Here is a 15,947-nt window from a genome sequence, read left to right on the forward strand (position 1 = left end):
ATTTTGCTTTGTTTTGTTAACGTGTTTTAGCACGGCATACGGTTTTCTTATAGAGCTCAACACATAAAAGAATGAATGCAATTTCTGTGTGCTGATCTCTAGCTTTTTTAAAAAAAAACGCTCATCGTGGTGGGTCTGGGTTTCACTGAAGATTGTGCAATGTTATTCCTTACATGGGGCACTAATGTAGGCAGCAGACATTGGCTTTTTGATAAGAATTGTGCAGGCTCTGATTGCCAGAAAAAACACTGAGCTGCAAATCTGGTTCTTGGTTATTTTTGCTGGACTGATGGGCTTCAGAGTGGGAATAAGATGAACTTGGCATCGCTGCTTTTTCTTCATCCAAATAAGAAAATGCCTAAGTTAATTAAATTTGTTCAAGAAGTTTTAAGTGACATAAATTATGATAGCGCATACTCTGATTTATTTAAGTGCAGAAGAAAAGCATATGGGGAGGTAAGGCATAATTGCATTTGGGTTTTAACTTTTTACGCATTCCTCTGGATGGTTCAATAGAAGGTGGCAAGAGTTCAGAGGTGAATTCTGTTAGGTGCTGGTGAATTGTGGAGGTTCCACAGAAGCCCTTAAATTCATTATTCATTATCTAGTGTTGCTGAATGGGCACATTCAAAACCTGATGCTTTAGAAGGAAAATTAAATTATCACTGCCTTACAATGTTTGAGCCTAGCAATGTTGAGAAATGACATGGGGATTTGTTGGATCAGTCTTCACAATGAGTTCTTACATATGGGTGTGAACACCAACAAGACAAATGAAGCCAGGAAAGTTCATTAAAATGTTTCTCATGCAATTCCATTCCAATTTAATTGAAAATGAGGGTTTTGTTTTCATTTGGCTTGTGTATAGAATGTTTTTAGCAACCATCGCTTCAAGTTTACATTGCGCTTATTCTGCTTTACATTGCTCACATCACCCACCATTCCTGAACAAAAGAATGGGTAAGTGACCTTCTTCCAAGGCGTTGCCAATGTATTCTTCACCCAGCTGCTATGGGGTGGGCATGCTTTACTCACATGTATCCTGTTCAGGTTCAGGGAGAAGCATTCTCTATTGTGCTTCTACTGATGGGACATCAATGTGGCAATGTCCACTGTTTCTATAAATCTATTGATCAGATGATCTTTTAAGTATTACAAATCTTGCACTAGTCTTCATTGCTGAAAATGCCAGCAGGCCCATAAGGATAAGGGGATGATAGCTTTACTGTCAACTAAATGAACCCCAGCTCTACCTTCCACTTGTACTTGTCGACCTCTGTTGGATGAGTTTTGGCCATTGATCTGAATCAAGAGGGAAAATTGACATTAACTGGCTCACCATCATTTGCATCATGCTTTGTGGTGGCCTGAAACCAAAGCACCATTGATAGGGCCCGTGGAGAGATCTGTGACACAAAATGTCCTGCCCTCCTACCTGAATGGAAAGGTGTAGTAATAAGCAGCCAACAAAAGAAAATTAGAAGATGTTGGTGATACATTCTTTTTCAACAATCTAAGCCTTGCGGCAATAAGAAAACAGGTTATATTTTGCTCTGTTTGCTAGCCTTAACGGAAAATGTTAGTGTCAGTATAAAGCAAGGAATATTTTGTGCCCACTTTTTTGGCTAAAGTTAACAAGTGGAGAAAAATATACCCATATATTGTTTTTCAGTAATATTACCTTTTTAAAATAAAGAAAAAGAACTTGTATTTAAATAGCACCTTTCATGACACACCAAAGAACTTCACAGGCAATGAAGTGCAGTCACTGTTGTAATGTGGAAAAACTCCACAGCCAATTTGCAAACAGCAAAGTTCCACAAACAGCATTGAAATAATGACCAGATAATCTGTTTTACTGGTGCTGGTTAAAGGATATTGTCAATGACACTGGGAGAACTCCCCTACTTTTACTTTGAATTGTCCTATGGGATCATTTACATGTACCTGAGAGGATAGTTGGGGCCTCAGCTTAACATCTCATCTGAAAGATAGCACCTCTGACAGTGCAGTACTCCCTCAATACTGCACTGAAGCATCAACTTAGACCATGTGCTCAAGTTGCTAGAGTGAGGCTTGAACCCACAACCTTCTGACTCAGAGGCAAGAGTGCTACCACTGAGCCAAGGTTGACACTTATATTTATCTTCAACAGGTTGTGTTTCATATGCAATGGGAGTATCAGTTAGTCGCTGAATGAATAATACTCGTGGAGAATCCATACACCTTTTTATTGAGATGTAAAAAACAAATCAGATTCGTGTATTAGCTTGGCTGAACCCTTTGCTTCAGAGACAAAAGATTGTGGGTTCAAGAAGAAAATCCAGGATTTGAGCATATACTCTGGACTGACACCCCAGTACCATAACGAGGAACTGCTGGATTGCTGGAGGTGCTTTCCTTCAGGTGACATGTTAAATTGAAACCCATCTGCCTGTTCAGGTGAAAGTTAAAGATCCATCGGACTATTCAAAGAATAGCAGGGAGTTCTCCTAACAACATTTTTCCCTCAACCAACACTACCAATAATAAATTAACTGGTCATTCATCTCATTGCTGTTTGTGGGACCTTCACTGTGTGCAAAATGGCTGCTGTGTTTGCCTACAGAGAAACAGTGACTGCACTTCAACAGTTATTCATATATATGAAGTGCTTTGGGACATCCGATGGAGATGATAAACACTTTATAAATGCAAGAATTTTTTTCTTTTGATAAAATTGTCCAAATATGGATATAGTGAAAAATGGTTTCAAAGCTGTTCTATTCCTTTTCATCAGAAACTCTAAGCTGTAAGTTTTTAAACTACTGAAAATAGAATTAGTATTTTATTTTCATTGATAATGAGTGTTATTATCTTGTATTTATTAAGGCAGATGGTGTCCCTTTAGGAGGTGTGGACAGGCTAGATTTCAATACTTTGTATCTGCCCAGCATTCTTCATTATGTTCCCCAATTTAGTAACTGTGCCAAAAATATTTTAGAACTGGTGCTCAGGCACAAGGAAATTATTGCAAAATCAGTTATTTTAATGCCTACTTAAGGAAAATGATCCCAATGCATAATTTATTTTATTGGCTGAAAAGGGATCTAAATCTTGGAGTGGTCATTCTTTTCCCCAGATTTTGCCTCAGTTGTAAACTTGTTCTGTCTTCCTTTTAGGTGTCCCATTGGTACGTATGATTCCACAACTGAAAGGACTGATCTGCTTCCAGGCCACTGCCAATGCCATTCCTGAGATGGCCTGTATGAAGTGACAATGTTTTTTATTCGTTCATGGCATGTGGGCGTCGCTGGCAAGACCAGCATTTATTGCCCATCCTTAATTGCCCTTGAGAAGGTGGTGGTGAGCCATCTTCTTGAACCGCTGCAGTCCATGTGGTGAAGGTTCTCTCACAGTGCTGTTAGGCAGGGAGTTCCAGGATTTTGACCCAGCGATGATGAAGGAACGGTGATATATTTCCAAGTTGGGATGGTGTGTGTCTTGGAGGGAAATGTGCAGGTTTGGGAGGTGCTGTCAAAGAAGCCTTGGCGAGTTGCTGCAGTGCATCCTGTGGTGGTACACACTGCAGTCGCGGTGCACTGGTGATGAAGGGAGTGAATGTTTAGGGTGGTGGATGGGGTACCAATCAAGCGGACTGCTTTGTCCTGGATGGTGTTGAGCTTCTTGAGTGTTGTTGGAGCTGCACTCATCCAGGCAAGTGGAGAGTATTCCATCACACTCCTGACTTGTGTCTTGTAGATGGCGGAAAGGCTTTGGGGAGTCAGGAGGTGAGTCACTCGCCGATTAATACCCAGCCTCTGACCTGCTCTTGTAGCCACAGTATTTATGTGGCTGGTCCAGTTAAATTTCTGGTCAATGGTGACCCCAGGCTTTTAACTTTTCTTCCCTCTCTGTGAGGGCGTGCTTCATCTTTGTGGCTCTTCCAAGTGTATAAAAAGCAGTTACAAATCTATGTCCAAGCCTTATGGGACCAACTTGTACAGTGTCACAGTGCTGCGGTTTTCACCACTCCAGTTAAATGAAATTCCCATCCGTTGATGGCCTCCCTGTTTTCATAAAGCACTTTCTGGCTGAGAGTGCAGACTGGCAGCCTGCTTCCAGGCTTCTGTCTACAATTGTCTTGAGCAGGTTACTTGAATGTGACACTTGTCTTTCTCTCCTTTCCCTTGGTAAGACATTCATTCTTGGTCTGCCCATCCCCCATTCAATAGGGCTGAAATCATAAACTTGGAATGCAGGCAGTGACAGGCATTAGCCCATGACTTGCTACTCTATTTTTTTAAAATTCATTCTCAAGATATGGGTGGCACTCGTAAGGCCAGCATTTATTGACCACCCCTGGTTACCCTTGAGAAGATGGTGTTGGGCCTTCTTCTTGAACTGCTGTAGTCCATGTGGTGAAGGTACTCCCACTGTGCTGTTAGGTAGGGAGTTTCAGGATTTTGATCCAGCGATGATGAAGGAATGGTGATACATGCCCAAGTCGGGATGGTGTGTGACTTGGAGGGGAACCTGGAGGTGATGATGTTCTCATGCACCTGCTGCCCTTGTCCTTCTATGTGGTGGAGGTTGTGGGTTTGTGAGGTACTGTCGAAGAAGCCTTGGCGAGTTACTGTAGTGCATTCTGTAGAAAGTACACACTGCAGCCACGGGACACTGGTGGTGGGGGAGTGGATGTTTATGGTGGTGGATGGGCTGCCGATTAAAGAGAATTACGCCACGGCATTCCCCAACTGGGAGAGTTATTCTTACTATGCTGATCACTTGTTTCTCCAACTAATTACTAAATATTTCTCAGTGGTTTCTTAGTTCATTTGGCCACAGCATTTCGTGCCCACTAATTAAGGTCTCCTTGATTCACTTTCCTGCTAAATATTACTTATAACTGATGTTTGTAACTAATGTTAGTCCCTTGATGTAATTTGCCAGAGCTATCAACATTGGCAGAATGGTTGCAGTGAGATTCACATTCAAAAAGAGTGAAAGGGATCACATACATGGAACTGAGTTCATTTTTAGGAATAAGATACATCAAAAATAGGTTACATTTTAAAACCAAAATAAACGAGACACGCTTCAAATGTGTAAAACTTGACAGGTCTTCAGTTATACTTAAAATGATGTTCCAGCAACCTGGGTGGCCTAAATCAGTTGGCACAGTAACCAGAGAAATAAGGAAACAGACAAATCTTCACAGTAATTGAAAGAAGTACAAATAATATTACTTTAGCATTCATATTTAGTTCTCCTTTAATAGATGAAGCCACAGTCAGGCTGAAAACTTGTTTTGTTTACATCAGTTAATGAGAAGCCAGCTTCTTTAATTACTTTATTCATTCTTCTTCATTTCGTTTGCTTTGTCTAACTGTGTTTCTTATACATAGTACACTATGGAAAAGTTCAATAATGATTAAGATCTTAACCAAACCTCTGACTTCAAGCTTAATTGCCACCTGGTGTGGAACTGAGCCATACAGACCAGGAAGGTCTCAGGCTCTATCACCATTCTGTGCTGAGTTAGCTGATCTCCTGCAGCATTGGCCTCAGCTCCTCTGGGCTGGTGCGGGGTCCGCACTCATAATTGCTGTCGAGAGACCCGTTCTGGAAAGTGCATATGTGTGGGCACTGAGAGAGGTCATGATCATGAGGCTGAGCTCTGGTGCCCTATGATCAAATAGCCTGCTGACACTAACTGTCCAGGCATACAACTGAAGTAGGGCCACTTGAGCGAGGTACAGGAGGTAGGTTAACAATCACAGATCCATTTCCCAGCACTGGACAGAATCTTATAGAGAGGAGGGGGAAGTGCTTTAAAGAGTCTTATTTTAATCATGTGCCGCAAAAAATTAGGTTCTACATTTGCAGGTTAACATTTTCAGAAGAGTGATTGATTGTGTGACGCAACATTCTGAAAATGGCCGTCCTCCAGATTTATTGCATCAAAAGTGAGGTGCATAGTTGTGTACTACTCTGTGAATTTTTGCCATTTTATTTTGGGCAAGTGATCAAAAGCCACTTGTCACATTCAGCATACCAGATTGCGAAAAGCAAAATGCAGTGTTCAATTTTCTGTTCAGTGCATATTTCAGTGAGCTTAGCTTAGCTTGGCTTGACTTCCTTATTAGTTTTCACCTCTAAACCTTACCGTAATCCACATTTCTACAACTTGTGCAGTTCCCACTGAGGTACCTCCGTGTAAAAAAAAAAGCTGCCTCTGCTAATGCTTCAGAAAATCAAAGAAGAAACAAATTGTTGTACTTAAAAAGTTTTAGCCTGTCATTCATTACCAGTTTGGTTTTAAGAAAATGACATCAATCAAGCAAAGAAATAGCTGTGTGTGTGTGTGGCCCAGTGACTTCATTCTCTTTATGGAATACACCCACCTGAGCACTGTCCAAACTAGATCTGTGCTTGGATTAAGGGGAACAGAAGCTGTTATGCAAACAGACACAGGCAGTTGCATAATGTTTAATGGAATTTAAGTGTTCTGTAGTCACCCTTTATGCTCTATTATCTGCTAACTAAATAAGCTAAGTCCGTTCAACCAGCCAGACCTACAAGACCAAAGGATGTCTTGAAAAGAAAATAGCAGTACCAGGAAACACACTGCAAGCAGTAAAATATGCATTGCCATTCAATTCTGGGAGTCTGGAAATGCTTTAAGCATTCATTCATTGCAACAAGCCTGCAGACTGTCACGTTCTTAGCTCTCTACTGGCCTCTAGAGGAAATATAGAAGAATTGTTAGTCACTGTGTAGTACAAAGTAATGTACCCTCAACCAGGATTAATACAAACCCAATAAAACATGTGGGGAATTTTTGTCATCCATAAAATTTTAAGGAGCATTAATTTAGAATTGTTTTATTACGTACCTTTAGGAACTGACTCATTCAATGTCTGTTACTTTACCCTTGACCCAGCTCTGTTGGGTTCATACTATCACCAGTACAAAACAGACTGATTGACAGGTCTGAATACAGGTCAGTATCAATGGAGGCTACAGTGGGGATGAGACAGATATTTTGAGAATGTGGCAGTCATTTCATTTAGTTTAGTGGTGCTGGTGGGATTTGTGACCACTTTTAGGGTAATCTACATTAAAACACAGAATCCAATAGTAAGCCACAACCCCAATTTGTGTAATAATCCATGTGGTAGTGAGTTGAACTATCCACATCATTTCCTTGTATAAAATGAATGAAATCATCTGCAGGAAGACTATATTTTGGATGTAAAATATTTTCTAATTTAGGAGGGCAGTTGAGACAGAAGAAGCAGCCTTGGACTACGGGGGTGATTGTAGATTCAGCACTTAACATGTCAAATCATTGTGGAGCAGCAATAAACAAACTGAATAGAATGCTGAATTATTTTGCTGGATGGGTAGAGTTGGAAGATGTCACATTAAAACTACAGCGCTCTGGTCAGACTGAACCTTGAGTATAATGTTCAGTTTTGACAGCCAAGACCAAGAAAGAATCCAAGCCATGGAGGCAGCACAGAGAAGAGCTATGATTTCTAGTACCTAATATCATATTGTCCGACAATCAATTTTAGGCTAAAATTAATAGATTTATTTACAAGTAAGAATGCACAGTAACAGTAAGACACAGTAAGAATACTTAAAAACAATTAAGATAGAATCAGTCTGGAAAGGGATTAAAATACCCTTTCTTGGACATATTTCTTAAGCAGTCTGATAATCTGCGAGGGTATTGGATGAAACAGACTGTTGTAGACTTCCTGATTCAGTGACATTTGTGGGTGATGTGATTCCTATGTCAACCCATGGGCTTCAAATGATCCATTCAGAACTGAACTGAAGATATTGGGAGAAGTCTCCAGTATATCTTCCGGACCCAAGGCTTCTGAATAAGGAATTGACCCTCAATCAAGTTCAAAGACACTGTGTAACCCACTGTGCATTGAATGACTTGACAAGCAGCTGTTCTCACCGCATCCAGATCTCACATATCTATTAATACTTTGACCATGTATAATTTGATTTGCATCTAGGGAAAAGTTTCTTATCTTGACTAATTTACAGGGCAAACAACTTAGGCTGTGCCTCACAAATAACTGGTTTCCAGTCTGTATTTTGAAGTTTGGGTCTGAAAGGCAGCTTTCATTTTAAGTCCTGTGGAAGTTTGCCATTTCCGTATTGGTGGTGGCATAAGGGAGCATGGCATTAATAGGGAACTTACTCACCTGAGAAAAAAAATCCCACCTGGAAATTCCTTGGCTCCAAAGTGAGCAGATCAAAGCAAACTTGCACATGTTCCAGCCTATATTCATACTGGAGTTATCTTGTTCCTGAGGAAGAATAAGAACATCTGGTCAACAGACACAGATCCCATGCACAATCCCACTCAATTTTCCTAATTAGAGGTGTCCATTGGAACAGGATAAGCTGGAGAAGAGAGATATATGTAGCTATCACAGCCTATTTACATCACTGTCTGCTACATTATCCTTGTCACAACAAAAAGAAAAGCAGCCACAATAAACATCAAAGGACTAATGACTATTGAGCAGAAAATAGAAGGCACATTAGCTTAGTGGTTATGTTACTGGACTAATAATCCAGAGAATGTAAGTTTAAATCCCAGTTCAAATGGCAGTTTGAGAATTTGAATTCAGTAAAAAAAATCTGGAAATAAAAAAGCTGGGTATCAGTTAAAAAAAAGTGACCGTGAAGGTATCATATTGTCATAACTGGTTCACTTATATCCTTTAGAGAAGGAAACCTGCTGCACTTACTCGGTCTGGCCTATATGTGACTCCAGCTCCACAACAACATGGTTGACTCTTGACTGTCCTCTGAAGTGGCCTAGCAAGGCACTCAGTTGCATCAAACCACTGCAAGGAACCTGCTGTGGTTCCCACCACCTAAGCAGGTCAACGAGGGATGGTAATAAATGCTAGTCTTGTCAGCGACACTCACATCCCAAGAATGAAAAAAAATGTCCTTCTTTGGGTATGTAAAGCCATTTTCCATAAAACACCACGGGATGAATTTTAATGGGGAGTCGGTAAGAGGGCAGGGGGATGGGGGGGATTTCCTGACAGGAAACCCGGAAGTATGGGTTTTCCAGAAGTCTTTACAATTTTGACGTAAGGACGTTTTTCAATTTTTTTCTGTAGGTTTCCCGCCGATCAGCCAGCCAGATTGACAGGCTGGCTGTCAGTTGGACAGGAGAACAGCCACGGAGTGGATGCCAGTAGGTAAGTCTTAGATCGGGGTTGCGGGGGTGGGGGGTCAGTCAGCGTCGGGGATCATCGGGGCAGGCAGTCATGGGGGGTGGGGAATCATCAGTGGGGGGGTCAGTCATCAGGGGCTCAGTTATGGGGAGGTCGGACATCATGGGAGGGGTCAGAGATTGTGGGGGGGTTGGAGATCGTCGGGCGATTGGTGATTGTGGGGGTTGTTCGGAGATCATGGTGGAGGGACAGAGATCGTGGGGAGGGTCATAGATCGTGGGGAGGGGGGTCGGGAATGAGGGGGGGAGTCGGCCGATCATGTGTGTGGAATTGTGGCAGGTAGGCTTGTTGGGCCTGGAGGAAATACTCCTGCTCCTCCTGGCCCACAAGTAGTGCAATAAATGCACTTATCTCATGATCCAGTCCTTCTCGTCACCTCTCACGTTGTATGAAGCAGAAGTCCCAGGAGTCCGAGCCCCCAGGAGTTAAAAATAAAAAACCTATTAAAATGGAGTCCTTCAGTCTCCTTAAAAGATTTTATTGGTCACCCGCACCCCCCCCCCCCCACCCCCGACCTGCCTCCATTAAAACCAGAAGTGGACGGGTTAGAGGAGAGTTGGGGTCGGGTTTTACTTTTTTACGATTTTTATCTTCCCACCAGCCTCCAACCCACCCATTCATGGGATTAAAATTTACCCCCATGTATCAGAGGTCTGTCATAGCATTAAACGTTAGAGTTTGAAAAAGAAGTGAATTATATTCCTGATCAGACTAAAGCTTCACATGATAACTGGCAAGTTAGTAGTTGTATTTGTCCAGTCCCTGGATATGTTTCCATGTTCTTTAATAGTCTCGGATGGTGGTTGTATTAGGTTCACGTCCAGACCTCTGACGTCAAAACTCAAAAACATGCGTATTTCTAAGACATAAGGCAATATTCAGTGCTGCAATAAGCCTGATATAAGGTGGACATTCAACTTCAAATATGATCACAACATCCTTTTGTGGCTTGGTTGGTAAAGACCGTGTCTAACTGAGACATGCAGACCAAAAGATTCCAGTTGTGAATGCTCATCTGTGCTGATCAAAGCCAAGTTGCAGTAAGGGTGCTTCAGTTGGCTTTAGATTAGGGAAGGGAAAAGTAGCCAATAGTTTCTGCTACTCAGTAAGGCCTGCTGGAAAATACACCAGGTGAGGGCAAAATTGGGCTCTGCTCTGTTGCTCTGTTTGCATGAGTAGCCTACCACCACTACTGTTAAGGCTCACACATGAATAATAGCTACTTGGACAAGTGGGCGAGTGGCACCTGTAGAATTGTACTCCAACAACGAGTTAACATCGCCACGAGAGGATGAGGAGTCAGTGAAAAGGGATCATCAATTTAAAATGATCACTAAGCGAGTGAGGAGAGAAGTTAGGAGAAACGTATTTATGCAAGAGAATTGTTGGAGCTTGGAATGCTTTGCCTCAGACAATGGTTGAGGCAGAGATTATTGCATCCTTAATGGAAAAATGGGTAAACATTTGAAGCAGAGGAAAATACAGGGTAATGAGAGAGAGCAGCACAGGAGGAATAATTTTAGATTGCTCTAGCAAAGAGCCGGCACAGACACAAAGGGCCAAATGGCCTTCTTGTGTGCTGTAAACTTCTAAAGGAGAAAGAATAGAAAATTGCTAAACAAAGAAATGTTAAAAATTCATTTAACTCAAATTTATATTTCTTTGCATGCAGTAAAGTGCTTTCTGAGCCATCGAACCATAGCACAATGTGCATAGTTAAGGAGGATTGAAAAATTGTGCCCAGAGCCTCTGCTATCTTCAGTCTGACTTTAGGGACAGTGACTAATCCACCTTGAGTTCTGCTAATTTTTTGAGATCTAATTCCTTTTTTATAGTTAGCTGTATCAATGATTCCATATCTTCCTCTAGTACATATTTGTTCTCACTTCCACCATCATTTGTAAAAATCGATGCAAAATATTTATTTAATGTCTCTGCCATCCCTTCATCCTCCACAATTAGACTCTCTCCTTCATTCGTCAGTGGTCCTGTCCTCTCTTTTTCTTTTCTTTTACTTTTTATGTGCTAATATAATATCCCTTACTATTTCCTTTTATATTACTGTATCTGTTAGCCTTTTTTCATATTCCCTTCTAACCCTTCTAATCTCCATTTTCAGCTACCTACTGCACTTTCTATATTTCTCATGATTTTGTTTAGTTTTGTTAGCCCTAACTATCATATGCTCTCTCTGCAAAACCTCAAACATACTTCTATCTCTGTTATTTTTTGACATTGCAAAGGTGTTGCCCCTGGATAAACTAAAGACCCACGAAGACTCACACATTACACTGCACACACATAGAATCATAAAATCATAGAAAGGTTACAGCACGGAAGGGGCCATTTGGCCCTTTGAGTCCACGCCGGCTCTATGCAAGAGCAATCCAGTTAGTCCCACAACCCCGCCCTTTCCCCGTAGCCCTGCAAATTTTTTCCTTTCAAGTACTTATTCAGTTCCCTTTTGAAGGCCATGATTGAATCTGCCTCCACCACTCCCTCGGGCAGTGCATTCCAGATCCTAGCCATTCGCTGGGTAAAAAGGGTTTCCTCTGTGTCTAACTTAAAAATGTAGGTAGTGTTAGCCTGAACTCCCACCAGCATCAAACTCTCACAAGAATCATACTTCACTTACTCACTTCACCCAATTATTAATTCTAGGGGAAAAAAATCGTGCCCAACACTCCCACGAGGCTGAACTCCCCCTAAGGCTGAGTTCCATACTCCACTGGTTGTTTGCAGTTTAAGATTGAGCTCTCGCTACTCAGCTCAAATTTATACTGTCTTAAATTGCACAATAGTCCAACTGCCACAGGAATCTTTTCTGTCTGGGCCGATATAGTGTCACCAGGCATGATCCCAATGCCACCCGGACAAACAATCACTAATAAGTGCCCCCCTTTTTCAAGGAGAACACCACTAATACAATTGGCCTAGCCAAATTAAAAATGCGTGCATAGAATTAAAATATAATCTGGTTTTCATTATTGATAAAACATGGCAATGTCTTGCGGTGCCCACCGGTCGAGGAATGCTTCAAGTGAACCAATGGGCACTCCAAGATCAGTCGGGCACGTACAAAGCCTTGGAAGAGTGGAAAGATGTCTCCAAATCCTGGACCTGTGGATGGAGACTTTTCCAACTGTCACAGGAAAAACTGCCAGTCAGAGATAAGCTCATCACATGTTTTTGTTTTAAAGCCAATTAATTACCTATTACCACCACAAACCAATTCACAGATAAACAATGTCAAACAGTGCCTAGTGTTGAGCAGCTAAAATTACGTAAATTTAAATAAATTTGAACTCAAAATATTTAAGTGAAATTTTTAGTACTCTAGTCTCGACATGGCATCCTAGTCTTAGAAAAGCACTAACTACTATTTCAGTGTGATGACTCCATTTCACACACTCTCTAGGGGAGATTTTTTTTGAGGCTGGGCCCAGGTGCACTGGATCACCTGAGCACAGCGAATATCAATTTAAATGGAAGAAAAATTGGGCAGGTTCCTTTACAGGTGTGTGCTCTGAGCTGCCCGATTTTCTGATATTTGCTGCACATGGGAGAACCGTGCACTCCTTCTATCCATATCATTCTTAGGAGAGAGATGTCCACAGCACCAAAGCCCTGCATGCAAATGGCTACTGGGAAATGGATATAAACTGAACTTTCTTCTCTCGTGTCTCTTCAGAGAGAGACGACTGTGTAGCCCCAGATATAACTCCAATGCTGCGTTTAAAACATTGGATTACTTGGGCACTTTGTAGACTTAAGTAAATTTTTTTTTAATGCTTTGAGAAAGTAAGATTCTATCAAACATGGGGGGTGAATTTCCTGGGGGGGAGGACTCACCCGCACGTCGGCCACAACTTTGCTGTTTATGTTGCTTTTGCTGGGTTTCCGCTGCATTTCCGCCGAAGTTACAGTGCCCGATCGGGAGAACTCCTGCAGAAAACCGACCATAGAAATGCTTGATATATGTTCATACTGATGACTCTATTTATATATTTGTTGTTTCTCTCCCACACCTCTAATTTTGTTCTTTCCCCCACCTCCCTGTAGGCCCCTGTCTCATTCCCAAACAAGAGAATGGTCAGTTGGTTCTCTCCCCGGCCCTTTACAGTGCTGCGCTAGAGCTAGCTGCTGGGATGTACACAAGATCTGCATGGCTGACTTACCCTCCATTGTTTTTAAATTATTATTTTCTCCTTTTCCCCTGGGAAAGCACCTCAAATCCACCTAATTCCCCAAGCATATACCAGCACTTTATCATTTTGCAGAATATCGGATGTAAACCCACATTCCCAGCACTCCACACTGCACATGTCAGTACACCAACAAGTTCTACCATCAGGGTCCGTAACAAATGTTATTTAAGTATTATCGTAGATTATATTGAATAACTTCATTTCTACATCAGCCATCTCCCATCGTCATTAGGTATGATCATCACAATTACAGATCATCATGTTACGCCTTTGTTTTTGCCAATGTGTTGATGTATACACTTTGGTTGCATGTTCTATTGAAAAGTAACCTTATAAATGTTATATTTTGCCCATATGAACAATACCCTTAAACACTACATGGGCCCTGAATTTCTGTGGGAGTTCTCCCAATCTCGTGCAAAAGTTATAGTGGGAGATTGGGACAACCTCCACAGGAATTCAGGGCCATGAATCTTAGCAGTGCAGATATTCAGTAGTTCAGACAAATTGCCATTTAAATATTGATAAAATCTGGATTAAAGAAATACATTGTAAGTGCAGTCTGAAATGCCAGGACCAGCAGTATATTATGACTTCTACTTGCAATCAAATGAGACTGGCTGGATAATGAACAACCATCAAAATGACTAACAGTCAGCTTCTTGAGTGCAAAAATAAATCACATCCCATAAGACCTCCTCATTATAACCTGATCTGCACTTTGGGAGTTTGGCACAGCTTCTCTTGGAAGTGGTTACAGAACTTGTGACAATTCTGCTACAGAAAACAAAGTCAGCACATTGTGACATCACCGCAGAGTGGATACGCATGGGTTATTCAGACAGCATTTATAATGTCTCTCTGCATAAAACTTTATTACTATTAAATAAGGGCCCCAGAAATCTGTGAGCCCTGATCCCAGTGATTACACCGGGATCGCGGCTATCTCAGCTCTCCAGTGCTACCCCCCCGTTCCCCCCCACAGTTTGTGAAGTCAGCAGGAAGACCCTTCATTTGCATGGGGTCGGAAGAGGGCACTTGCCATTACAGGCACATCTCCGGTGCCTGCTGACCCAATGCAGCCAGAAAATAAACCACCTGCTAGCCATTGGGGAGGTAGGGTCACCAGCCCTCCAGGATTGTCCTGGAGTCTCCAGGAATTAAAGATTAATCTCCAGGACACTGCTGTGAACAACCCAGGGGAAAATCATAGGGCATTAAAAAAAATGTTCGCTTTTCTTATTTGCGTTGAACGCTTTTGTTTATCAGCTATAAGAATATTGGAGATGGGGAAAATGGCTGTTTGACTGGGCGGTGCAGTTGGAGGTAGGAGGTTAAATGATGACACATCCAGGAATACGTCCAAACAGAGCTGGCAACCGTTAATGGAGGAGGTGTCCAGGCCTCCCCACCACTGAACCCCCAGCCATCTCCTTTTCAACCTCCTGTGTAAGGGGGCCAATCCATATTTTTGTCAAGCATAATGTTTTCTTATCATCAGGTGTCCTAACTGCTCCCCTCGCCTGCTCCCCTCAAGTCTTGCTGGGTTAGGTACAACAACAGCTGGATCCTGACTTCCATCACAAGCAATATGGCAGCTGATTTATGCAGTGAAGCTTCCCAGGTCAGCAACCAACACGTGTGCTGTCAACTCCTTCAGATACTGGGTCAAGGAAAGAAAGACCTGATCACTGGCACTAATAAATCTCTAAGATAAAAAGGCGAGTGAGTGGACCTCGTGGCATACTTTACAAAAACTACTTGAAGCCTCTAAGGAGAGCAGCAGCAAGTAATACTAACTATATTTGCAATCTGCTCATAATTTGTAATTGCAAGGTTTACATTTTATTTGCAATTAATATTAAAGAGAAAAAAGTCTCCTAAATAATCTATAAATCAAGAGGAGGTTAATCAGAATCCCAATAGGGATTTTAATTATTTGACCACTGAAATTCTTCTGCAATTTTTAGAACCAGTGAAATGACTATATAACAACTTGTATATTGTACATGAGTCTGCTAAATATTACACTGTAGGTTTTCAGGATCAAGGCTTGCCTTTTTAATGTGTTAATGTTAAGATTAGGCTATAACCAGGGGCTTAAAACTCTTTATTTATTCTCTTTCTCAGTTTGCAGCGTATATGTGTTCAGTTTTCTCTTGCTCAGAACTAATCCCAGGAGGCTGAACGCAGAGGAGATTGACAGAAATGAGCTGAGTGCAGGGTTTCTATCTACTTTCATTTAATATCCTTCCCAAGCTGCATTGTGTGAAAAAGCTAGCATGGTGCTACTCAAATAAGCTACACATGAGCAAGTGCGGACACGTTTAGAACCATACTCACAGTCAGAAGTAGTAAAGAGAAACTGAAAACCGCAAGAAATTATATACAAGTTAAAGCAGCGGTAGTTTTAATAAAATCAGGTTATATTATTTATTTATAAAAAGAAAAAGTAGATGCTGGAAATCTGAAA

The 15,947-nt window shown here is 41.5% G+C and overlaps 1 long non-coding RNA gene across 1 annotated transcript in view; it reads left to right on the plus strand.

Annotated features, from left to right (window-relative positions):
- Positions 1–9,202: 9,202 nt before the first annotated feature.
- LOC137320528 (uncharacterized) overlaps positions 9,203–15,947 on the plus strand; it is a 39,361-nt gene continuing 32,616 nt past the window's right edge. The window contains exon 1 of the long non-coding RNA XR_010962571.1: positions 9,203–9,230. This is a non-coding gene — a long non-coding RNA (uncharacterized lncRNA). The remainder of the gene's footprint in view (positions 9,231–15,947) is intronic.

This window comes from Heptranchias perlo, chromosome 4, assembly GCF_035084215.1.
Source record: "Heptranchias perlo isolate sHepPer1 chromosome 4, sHepPer1.hap1, whole genome shotgun sequence".
NCBI classification, from domain to species: Eukaryota; Metazoa; Chordata; class Chondrichthyes; order Hexanchiformes; family Hexanchidae; genus Heptranchias; species Heptranchias perlo.